Source organism: Camelus bactrianus, chromosome X (genome assembly GCF_048773025.1).
Source record: "Camelus bactrianus isolate YW-2024 breed Bactrian camel chromosome X, ASM4877302v1, whole genome shotgun sequence".
Taxonomy (NCBI): Eukaryota; Metazoa; Chordata; class Mammalia; order Artiodactyla; family Camelidae; genus Camelus; species Camelus bactrianus.
In genome coordinates this window covers 33,753,704-33,765,321 of record NC_133575.1, presented here as the reverse complement: position 1 = coordinate 33,765,321, position 11,618 = coordinate 33,753,704, and the positions used below count along the sequence as shown (strand labels likewise).

Genomic DNA, 11,618 nt, shown 5'->3' with positions numbered 1-11,618 from the left:
ACTTTTAGATGGCTGAAAAAAATCAAGGTAAAAATAATACTTCATGACACATGAGAAGTTATATGAAATTCAAAGCTGAGGAGTTGTGGCAGAGACAATGGCTCACAAAACTTGAAATATTTATTACCTGGCCCTTTAGAGTAAACATTTGTTGACCATTGTAGTAGAAAATGAGAGCCAAATTTCTCACTGTTGGAGAAAGAAATTATGAACAAGCAAAGGGAAAAGACTAGAATAAACCTTGTGGTACTGGATTAGAGTCAGAGATATCAATATGAACTCATGTTTATTCTTATATACATATAGATACATACTGAAAGATATTTGTGTGTATATATACATGGGTTAGTGTATCTACACACATTTCCTAATTTTGTCCATTGAAAAGGCTACATTGTGTTAAGTAAGCCTATTTCCCATTCCTATTGTCTGCTTTAAGTGGAAGATATAGTTGACTAAGCAAAAAATTCAATTAACAAACTTAGCACAAAAATACAATTAGATAGACCTTTCTTTCTAACAAAATCAGACCTTTAAAAACTGTTTGGGTCAAAAGAAAGATATGGCAAAGAAAAATTGAAACAAACCTGGTATTTTTACATAATATTTTTACATAATATATTTCAAAAGTCTGGAAAATAATTAGCATCTCTAATAAAATGCTTGGGCAATTTTTTGATAGATACAAATGTGATTCACATCTGCTGGGAAGTTGTTTACCTTACTTTCTACATCAGTCCATCAGTCAGGAGGGTAAAGATATTAACCAGAGGTCCTCTATCATTTGTTTGCTTTTTTTTTTTTTTTTTTTTTTTTGGTATTCTACTGAACAGAGATTGCCTAGCCCCTCCTTGTTTCCCTAAAAATATCTTTAGGAAGAGAGAAATCTTTGAATTTGTTTGCTTAGAAACTTGCAGGAAGCTTGATATAGAACTTTTATACATGCTTATAAACCACATATTTTTGCAAACAACAGAGTTGTCTGAAAGGGACAGTCAAGGAAGGAAACATATACAAACTTGGAAAGGATAAATTTGCAAGTTTGAGATTTGCAAAGGTTAACCACTATATATAAAAATGGATAAAAAACAAAATTTTCCTATGTAGCACAGGGAACTATATTCAGTATCTTACAATAACCTATAATGAAAAAGAATATATATGCATGACTGAGACATTACGTTGTACACCAGAAACTGACACATTGTAACTTCAATAAAATTTTAAAAATTAAAAAATTAGAAGTTAAAAAATTTTCTTAAAAAGTAAAAAAAAAAAAAAAAAAAAGAATATAAAACTTAATATACCAACATGTCCATATACCCTATACCCACTGCCCCCATGCACTTACCCCCAAGCAGAGCATCTTTCCCTTCTCTAAACCTCACCAATTTGAGTTTTTCATGTACAGAAATCATACTTCTCTTGGGTATGCGGGGCCCCAGGAAGGAAAATTAATCCTTGTACATATTTGCAGACAAGGAAAATGCTATTCATTTGCTGAATAAATGCATTTTGCACAAATAGTAGCGATATCATATGTCTAAGTAACTCATCACAGAAGGAATGTTGGTATATCACATTTCCTAAGATTATGCTTCTCCTCCTTAATATATGCTTTTCACGTATATTTTCCTATTCAAAGGGAGGTAGGGACCTGGAACCCCACTTCAGCAGCCAAATCTCCTTGCAGGAGTTCTCTGGCTAATCAGAATTTCAAAGAACACCTACAATGCCTCTATTCTTTACTCTGCTCTCCTGAGGGGTTTTAACTGCTTCCCTTATCCTTTACCCCCAAACAACTCTTAGATTCTATTAGAAGACAGTATAATTTTTTAGACAGAGTGCTTTTTTCGTTTTATCTCCACATAAGAAACAGAAAAACCTTAATGGTAGCCGATAGAGGTAGCAGAGAATGCATAATGGAATTCTTTACCAATTTCATTAATTTACTCATTCAACAAATATCTGTTGAGTACCACTCTGTGGAAGCTGTTATGTACAAGGAATCAAGTAGCAAAATAGATCTAGTCCCTACCCTTAAAATGCTTGTGACCCTTAGGGAGATAACAATTATCCTCAAGCCTCTTAGGATCCCTGGTTGGTCTGAAAATTAGACTGACAAAGACAGGCTATGAGGAGAAAAGCCTACAAGTTTAGTTAATATAAGTTTTATATGACAGAGGAGACTTACTTCATAAGGAAATAAAGACCCAAAGAAACAGACCTGAGGATTTTTATGCTAGGTTTGATGAAGAGTGGACAGTTATGTAGAAACAGGATAGGTCAGAGAGCATGAGGCAGGTGTAGTAAACTGGGGGAAAGTTAGCAAAGCCTGTTTGTTCACATTCTTCTAACGGTCCCTTTGTCTTTGTAGATAAGGATGCTCCTTTCCTCTGGGTATAGGGAGGGCACCTCTCATATGAGTGTTTTATGTCCTGTTTCAGGGAAGAAGGGTGAAGGGGGGAGAGGAGGTCACAGTGACTTTCCTGTTTCTGCTGTTTTCTCAACATCCTTCAGCTTAATATATTCAATATGCCAAGGTGCCGTGTTTTGGAATAGAATTCCTGAGCCCTACCAGACCCATTTCCACAATCTTAAATTGAAAAGTACATATAATGCTAATGTGAAATGTTCCATTTTAATAAATTTTATCAGCATGAAAATAATCAACAGAACCGTGTTTCTCTGGGACAAATGTGGTATAAATATATCACTATCATTAACAAACAGATCATTAGCCAAATACATAACCACCCTCCTATCCCCCAAATAGTAGGAATAAGAAAAAAGCTTCCAAATTATACTTTATGTAGAAATATTGTCAGATGGAATCATCATAAAAATACTCAGGATTCTTGGGCAAAAACAACCTGAGTATAAACAGGGGGTCAAGCCAAGAATTCAGACTCACTCTCCCGCTAAAAACAATTTAAAAATCTAAGTAAAGTTTAAAATCCTTAGAAGAATTACATAACTGACAGTTAGGAAATTGTCAAGCCAAATATAAGACAGAAAACCAGAGTCAGAGCTTTTATGATTTGCAACCCACATCATCTAGGTGGTCAGAAAAGCTTGAAGAATTTACATTAAAGTGGTTGATAACTAGTAATGCTCCCAAATTTTGAGTGGAAGTAGATGCTGCTCCTTTCTGTATGAATCATATTCATGCTAGACATCAAAGAGCTAATGTAAATAATTCTCCGAACAGTGAGCAGCTTGTAGTAAATAAATAAATAAATAGATAATAGGCAAGTACACAAAGAAACACATCACAAGGAATAAGAATCAGTAGGAAAGAAACAGACCATAGAAATGTATGTACTCCCCCAGAATTCAGTTACTGGAATTATCAAAAGCAGGTTTTAAAATATTATATAGGAAATGTTTAATAAAAGATCAGCTTAAAATAATTTGCAGGGTACAGAAACTTATACAAAATGGCCAAGTATATTTAATGAAAATATAATAATTGAATTTAAAATTAAATGGATGGATTTATTAACTAATTAAACACAGATGAAGGTAGAATTAGTGAAATGATGTATAAGTCAGAAGACATATTTCAGAATGAAGCACAAAAAGGAAAGAAATGGATAATAAAATAGAGATTAGTGACATAAAAAGACAAATTAAGAAGAATTTCTCATCAGAGTTCAAGAAGTAGAGGAGAGATAATGAATTAGGCAAAGTTCATACCTAAAGAGATAGTGACAGTTTTCCAGAATGATTTAAATTCAGTAATCCACAGAAGAAAGAACCCACCAAATTACAAATATGATATACAGAAAGAAACACATATTTAGAGCATTGTGACTCTATAAAATAACAAAGACAAAAGTCTTAAAAGCAACTGGAGTGAGAAGAGGAGTTGATGAGGACATAGATCATCTTCAAAGGAATGGCAGTTAATCTATTAGTGACTTCTTAAGATCAGACCTTCACAAGCCAAAGATGAAGAAATAAGAGTTCCAACATAATGAAATAAAATAATTACCAGCCTACTATTCTATACCAAGTGAAATATATTTCAGGAGTGTGGGAAGTGTAAAGAAATCTCTTAAGACTAAAAGATAGTTTCCCACTAATAGCATCTTTTTAAAGGAAATTCTAAAAGATATACTTCAGGCTGAGGGACAATTTTTCCAGATGGAGGGTCTGAGCTACAAGAAGGAATAAAGAGCAAACAAAGTGAAGAAACATGAGTAAACCTTGACTGTATGTATAAGGCAGTAATAGTAAGGTCAATTGGAATTTTAAGAAAGGTAGAATTAAAATATAAAGAAACAATATGTAAATCAGGAGAGGGGTGTAAATAGAGGAAGATAAATGTATTGACTAGCTTCAGACTTTATGTTAAGTATGCATCTTGAAATTTTTTACACTTTAAATATGTGCAGTTTATTGTATGTTGATAATACTAAAGCTTTTAGAAAACAAAATACAGCTTTGATCAAGATCCTATCAGCCAATATTAAAATCACTATTAAAGATCATCCAATATAATGGTTTTCAAGCTGGACTCTGAGGGGTTTCCTTGGGACCTACAGATGGATAATTGGGGTGCTACACATCTTCATTCTTTGTATATTTTTTTATCTAGAAATGAATCACTGGGACTCAGTGAATGTTCAACTTTAACAGATAATAGCAAGCTGCTTTCCAAAGTGGTTTCACTGATTACACCAGCAACATGTATAAGCTGAGTCCCCTCTGATTCTTGGTATTATTAGATTTAAAAATTTTTTGCCAATTAAGTGTAAAATTGTTGCCAGGTAAAATATTTTTTAACCTTTTTAAAGGGAAGTATAGTTGATTTACAATGCTGTATTAGTTTCTGATGTACAGCATAGTGATTCAGTTTCATATATATATATATATATATATATATATATATATATATATATATATATATATATATTCTTTTTCACTGTTAAGTATGCATACTGAAATTTTTAATGTAACTAATAAAGAAGAGAAACATATGATTTGAAAACTAATCAAGATTTTAAAAAATGAATTGATAAAAATGAATAAATCCAAAGAAAGCCAAAATGATGGGATGAACAGATAGCACAAAATCAAATCCAGGTTTCTCAGTAATTGTAATAAAAGTAAATGGAATAAATGCTTTCATTAAAAGACAGATTATAAAGCAGAATAAAAATAATGCAAACATAATTTATTAGATACACATCTAAATAAAGAAGGAATTATCATGGAAATGAGAAAATATTTTGAATTAAGTGATGGTAAAACCCTGATACACAAAACCTTCTGTGATGCAGATAAATCAGTACTTAGAAGAAAAAAACTGTAGCCCTAAAATAGAAAAGAAGGGCAGAAAATTAAAGATCTAAACGACAATCTCAAGAAGTTAGTAAAGAAGGAGCAAAGTAAACCTAAAGAAAGTAGGAATGAAGTGGTAAGAGCAGAAGTTAAATGATATAAAAAACAACCATGAAATAAAAATGATCAATACAAGAAGTTGGTTCTTTGAAATGACTAGTCACTTTGAGAAACTTCACATGAGAAAAAAATGGGAAAAAAACAAATAATAACTGAAATGAAGGAGTATTACTTTCTAGTGTATAGGCACTAAAAAGTAAGAGGATCTTATGAATAGTTTTACAACCAAAATTGGTAAATCTGGATAAAATGTATGTATTCCTAGGAAAATATAACATAGAATCTGTCAGGTTGGGCTAGGTTATGATGTTATGTTGTAGTTATAAGCAGCTCCAAAATCTCAGTGGTTTAACACACAAAAAAATGGTGCCCTCTGACCATCATCATATTCACTCGGAGACTCAAGCTGACCAAGCCAGGTGCTTAGCAGAGGGAAGAAAAGCACTAGAGTCTTGTACTTGTTATTAAATGCTGCTCACTGAACAATACATCACTTTTGTTCACATTTCACTGGACAAGGCAACGTACAGGACAACAAATAATTTCAAAGAACCTCCTGGTTCAATGCAATTCTATCAGATGACTGGAAGGAGAACTGGACCATTTGTTAATTACTGTTAATTAATTACTACCATACTTTCCAAAACTCATTCCAAGAAAGCTAGAAAACTGAAGTCTCCAAAAACCATTAAAGAAATATTATTAGTGGTCACAAATTTGAAAAATCCAGGTCCAAGTGTCTTTGTTGGGAAGTTGTAGCAAATAGTCAACAAAGAAATAATTTTCATCTTACACCAACTCTTCCCAATTAAACAGATGAAGAAATATGTTCCAAATTATTTTATGAGGCTAGCATAACCTTGATACTGAAGGGTGGCCAAATATGCCACCCCAAAATATGCCTCTTTGGCATAAAGATTATTTTGAGGGACAGCAGACATAGGAGAAGCTTTGAAAACAGTAGACTTAACTCTTTTGTAAAGCATATTTGCATTTATAAGATGTCTCCATTTGTAAGGGTCTCACTCCCTGCACCAGGAAGAGAAGGATGACTAAATCACAAGAAATTCTTATCAATGGAGAAGGCATAGACTTAAATCTGCATAACAAACCTTGCCTTTGTTTTTTGTGCTTTTTTTGATAACCTCTCCATAGCTGTCCTGCTTCCCCTCCCTCCACTTTTGTTTCTTCTGCCTTTACTTGAAGATAGCATTTAAGCCTGAGTTCTAAGCCATCTCTTTGAGAGTTACTAATTTTTCCCTGGCAATGTCCCATGTATCCATGAAGTAGAGTTTTTAATAAAATTCTGTTGATATTTCTCTTCTTACTCTGTCTTTTGTTACAGGATTCCCAATTGAGAACTTAGAAGGGTATAGGGAATATTATTTTTAACCACTGCAATATTCAAAGCCATTCAAAGACAAGAGAAAATAACTAAAGGTAAACCTCATTCATGAATATAGATGCAAATATGCTAGACAAAATATTAAACCCAATCCAGCTATATTGAAAAGGATGCTACATTGTGCTATATTAGCAGTTTCCCAGGAGTGCAGAAATGGTAAAATATTAAAATCAATTTATGTAATCCACCACATAACAGATTCACAGAGAGCCAGTCTCTCTCTCTCTCTCTCTCTCTCTCTCTCTCTCTCTCTCTCTCTCTCTCTCTCTCATTTTATATATATATGTACACACACACACACAGACACACACACATACATATATATATATGTATGGGCTACAGTGGGCTTCTTAGACATAGGCATTGTTTTATTATTTTTAACATGAGTGGTTAAAAATAATAGAACTCAGATGTCCTGTTATTTTTATGCAAATGCTTGATATATAATTATTCTTTAAACTCTGTAGATCTTGTTTTTCCTTTTTCAAACTAACATTGATTAAAACTTTACTGTGTGTATATTATGCTAGATATTTTATAAACATCATCTTGTAATTCCTACTGAACACTTCATTTTGCTCCTAAGAGTTCTTTCACTATAGACAAATTGAGTGAAACCAGAATCAGAGACATTATAGGAATCACTGGAGTTTTAATGCATGATTGTAACTAACCCCATGAACTGTTTATTTTCTGGTGTGAAAGAGGGAGAGAAATCTTCACAAGTCTTCTAGAAACACTTCTGCTCAGCCAAATTGTTTCCCAATATGAAGAAGCTCTAACTCAAATAATCATAATTCAGGGTTTGAAAACTAATATAACAGGAAAAGTGAAATTCCTCATCTGAGAATGTTCAAATGAGAAACAACCTATAAATGAAGTTATCTTTGATGGGAAAACCCATCAATGAGTTATCTTGCTCCCTTCTAGTCTTCCTTTCCATGCCCAGAATACCAGGGGAAAAGATAGAAGTAACTTGGTTACTTTTTCTTACCTCTCTGCTTGTCCTGGTTCTTGCCTTTTGACTCCTTGCTATCATCTTTGTCTTCTTGGTTACTTTGAAAGCACCCATTTTATTCTGTATCACAGTGCCTTGCCACCAAGCCTGGAGCTTTATGATGCTGCTTAATTCCACACCATCCTGTTCTGTCTTCTTCCCAGTCTCCTTTTCTGTATGATCTTCAGTAGTGATCTGTTCAAACTCCCCTAGCATCTTTGCAAGGTCTTAAAGATGTGCTAAGTCACTGGCCATTGCAGCCTTGAGAGCATTCAGTCTCTTCTCCTTCATTTCTGTGTCCTTGTCAGATTTCTCCTTTCAGAATTCTAGCTTCTCCTCAAGTTTCTGCATCTCCTTTCTAATGAATATTTCAATCTCCGTATGAATCTACTTCTCTTCTTCAGTTTTCAACCTTACACTCTCAATCTTATGCAGCAAGAGTTCCTCTGTTTTGTTACTTTTTTCCCCTGGATCTGTGAAATCCACAGTTCAGTGTTTCTCTGTATATAGTGATTCTCCTCGCTGGTTTTTGCCTTCATCTCTTGCAACTGGTCCTTGAGGTAAACAGTATACTCATTTCAACTCTGTATTTCAATTTGCTGTTCTTTTCTGACATTAAGTAGCCATTTTTAAAGAGATTTTATATGCTTTCTTCCCTTTTCCTCCAGTTCTGGAGGCTGGGAGATCCAAGATCAGGGCACTGGCAGGTTCAGCGTCTGGTGAGTCTTCTTCCTGGCTCACAGATGGCTGTTTTTATGTTGCATCCTCACATGGTAGAAGGCAAAACTCTGTGAATGTCTTTTGTATACCCTTAATTCTATCACTCCTCATTTTTCCTTCAAGCAGTTAAATTAGGAAATGATTTCTTCCTTCACTGCACATTCCCTTGATGATAAATAGCAGTGTGTGCCCACCCACCCACAGGCCTGCTACTCCTGCAGCCACTGGTGTGTCCCACAGAGTCTGCACAGAGGTGTTCATTTCCAATATAACTGAACCCTGCTCTAATGGTGTCCCTCTGAGGTCACATTGCTCAGGGCCGTTGGTCATGGATTGTCATTTGGAGGGTATTTTCTAAACACAACATATTTTATCTCCTAGGTTGAAAGGGATAGCTTTAGATCATCAGATTATAAATTGTGACAGAAAGAGCCCCTAGGCTGCGTGGAAGGAATGAGCCAACAATGCTATGCCATTTGTCATCCCCAGCAAAGGTGTTGGAACTAACATGGCTGATGTCTTACCATGTCAATGTCTTTAGATGTTACCTCTTCATTCATTCTTTTATTAGAGCCTCCTGACACGGGCTTAGGCATGAGTTCCTTAGAGCTGGAGTGGAGGAGTGAGGCAGGACTGGAGTAACTGACTGCTTTTTCAGAATTTTCCTTTTCCCTCAGATTCTGTTCACTGCCCTTAACCGAGCTCTGCCCATATGATTCTTCTTCCTCATGGAAAGTCTTTCCCAAGAGGCAAATCAACCTCTCACAGAAGTAGACTTCTCTAACTGCTTTCTTGGGATTCCAGACAGGCCCAGGCAGGTATAAATCCTGCAAGGAAAGGAGAAGCTGAGGATAAAGCTTGGGCTTCTCTTGCCAAGTTACAGCAATTCTACATGGACACTGTGATGGTATTTGTAGGCCTTCCGGATTATTCCCCTTGATTGCATTGTAGCAGCCCATGAGAAGTTTGCTATGGAAAAATAATCCTATATTTCCTCTTCAGATTTCATCATGCATGAGTCAATATATGATGCCCATGACAAGAGACATATATACATATGCTATTATTAACTGGAATTTCTGAATACATGTTCACTAATAAATATGCTTCATAAATAGACTTGAAAATTTTCCCTGATGTTTAAAACATTATATATTGTCTCAAATAATGATTTCAGCAACTTTAAGTTTGCAGTCTTGTAGAAGATATGGTTTTTGCCTTCATTTAAGTCTATGCCACGAACCAATCAAATTTTGGATTAAAAAAGGGAAAAGAATGAGTCTATGTTGGATCCACCCTGTCATATTAGTGAAGATGGAGGACACCGAAGTCCAGGCTGACATGTGGTGACCCAGGAGTCTGGGTTAGGCATGGGGGCTGTCATGCAGAAGGCTAAAATGGGCCACCTAAGCCTGGGGAGAAGCTGAACCAAAAAGCTGTACAGTTGACCCTTGAACAATGTTGGGGGCTCAGAGCGCTAACCCTCTGCACAGTTGAAAATTCATGTATAAGATCTTATGGTAGCTCACAGAGAAAAAAATGTGACAATGAATATATACATGTTCATGTATAACTGAAAAATTGTGCTCTACACAAATTTGACACAACATTGTAAAATGATTATAAATCAATAAAAAAAAGTTGAAAGAGAAAGAAAGAAAGAAAGAAAGAAAGAAAGAAAGAAAGAAAGAAAGAAAGAAAGAAAAGAAAGAAAAGAAAGAAAGAAAAGAAAGAAAAAGAAAAGAAAGAAAGAAAGAAAGAAAGAAAGAAAGAAAGAAAGAAAGATTCATGTATAAATTACAGATTCAACCAACTGCAGGTCATGTAGTACTGTAGCATTTACTATTTAAAAAAATCTGTGTATAGGTGGATCCACGCAGTTCAAATCTGTGTTGTTCAAGGGTCAACTGTACTTTCTGCCCTAATGAGATCAACTAAAAGCTACCTGGCATTAAGAAGTCATCAAGGATACTGCTGGATCCCCCGTTTTTACCATTTCTTATTATTTTTTAGCTTTATTGAGATACAATTAATATACAAAAGTGCACATATTTAATGTGCACATTTTGATGAATTTGGACATATGCATACATCCATGATACCATCACCACCATCAAGGTTCTAAACATATCCATTGCCCCTCAAATTACTCTATGTTCTTTTTTTTTTTTCCTTTTACCATTTATAAGCACGATTCTAATAGTTTCTGCATGTTTTGCTTCTAACAGCACACACCTGTAACTGTCTTTTGAGGCCTGCCTTCAGGTTACTGGGTCTGCTGTTACAACACAAGAAAGCTGGAAGTTCCTGGGAGTTCACATGCCCTTCCCACCCTCATCTTAGTCTGTTTCAGCTGCTATAAAAACATACCCAAAGACCACAGACTGGGTAGCTTAGAAACAACAGAAATTTATTTCTTGCAGTTCTGGAAGCTGGAAGTCTGAGATCAGGGTCCCAGCATGATCAGGTGAGGGCCCATTTCTGGGTTGTAGGCCTCTTGTATCTTCACATGGTGGAAGGCATGGGAGCTCTATAGGGTCTCTTTTATAAGGGCACTAATCCCCTTCAGGAGGGTGTCACTCTCATGACCTAATCACCTCCCAAAGACTCCACCTCCTAATACCATCACCTTGGAGATTAGGTTTTCAACATATGAATTTTAGGGAGACACAGCCACATCAGAGCACTTGGTAACCCTTATCCAGTGACTCACTGGTGCAGGAGTAAGACAACCCAGTTATTGGCCTGGAAACAGCACAAACTCTGAGGTGTAACTCACTCAGGATCAGGCTAAGGGCAGGACTTGGCCTAAAGTCACACCCTTGCTTGCTTTCTTTCTCTCACTGCTCTGTTTCCTCCTCTTGCCAGGCTCCCCTAGGAACTCGTCCTTCATACAGGAACTGCATAGAAATTTTCATCGCAGGGTCTGCTCCTGAGTAACACTGCAATGTTAACCAGTCAAGAGTTTAGCCAGTTTGTTAGAAAGCCACCTATCTGTGCTCAGGAAGAAACTTCAAGTGGCCAGCTTCCCTTCTTTGAAATTCCTCTGCCCTAAAAGAGAAAATAAATGTTATTTAAAAAGAAAAG

The 11,618-nt window shown here is 35.5% G+C and overlaps 1 pseudogene; it reads right to left on the bottom strand.

Moving 5' to 3' along the window:
• Window positions 1-7,794: 7,794 nt before the first annotated feature.
• Window positions 7,795-9,490, bottom strand: LOC105076016 (dynein regulatory complex protein 9 pseudogene; annotated as a pseudogene).
• Window positions 9,491-11,618: the final 2,128 nt, after the last annotated feature.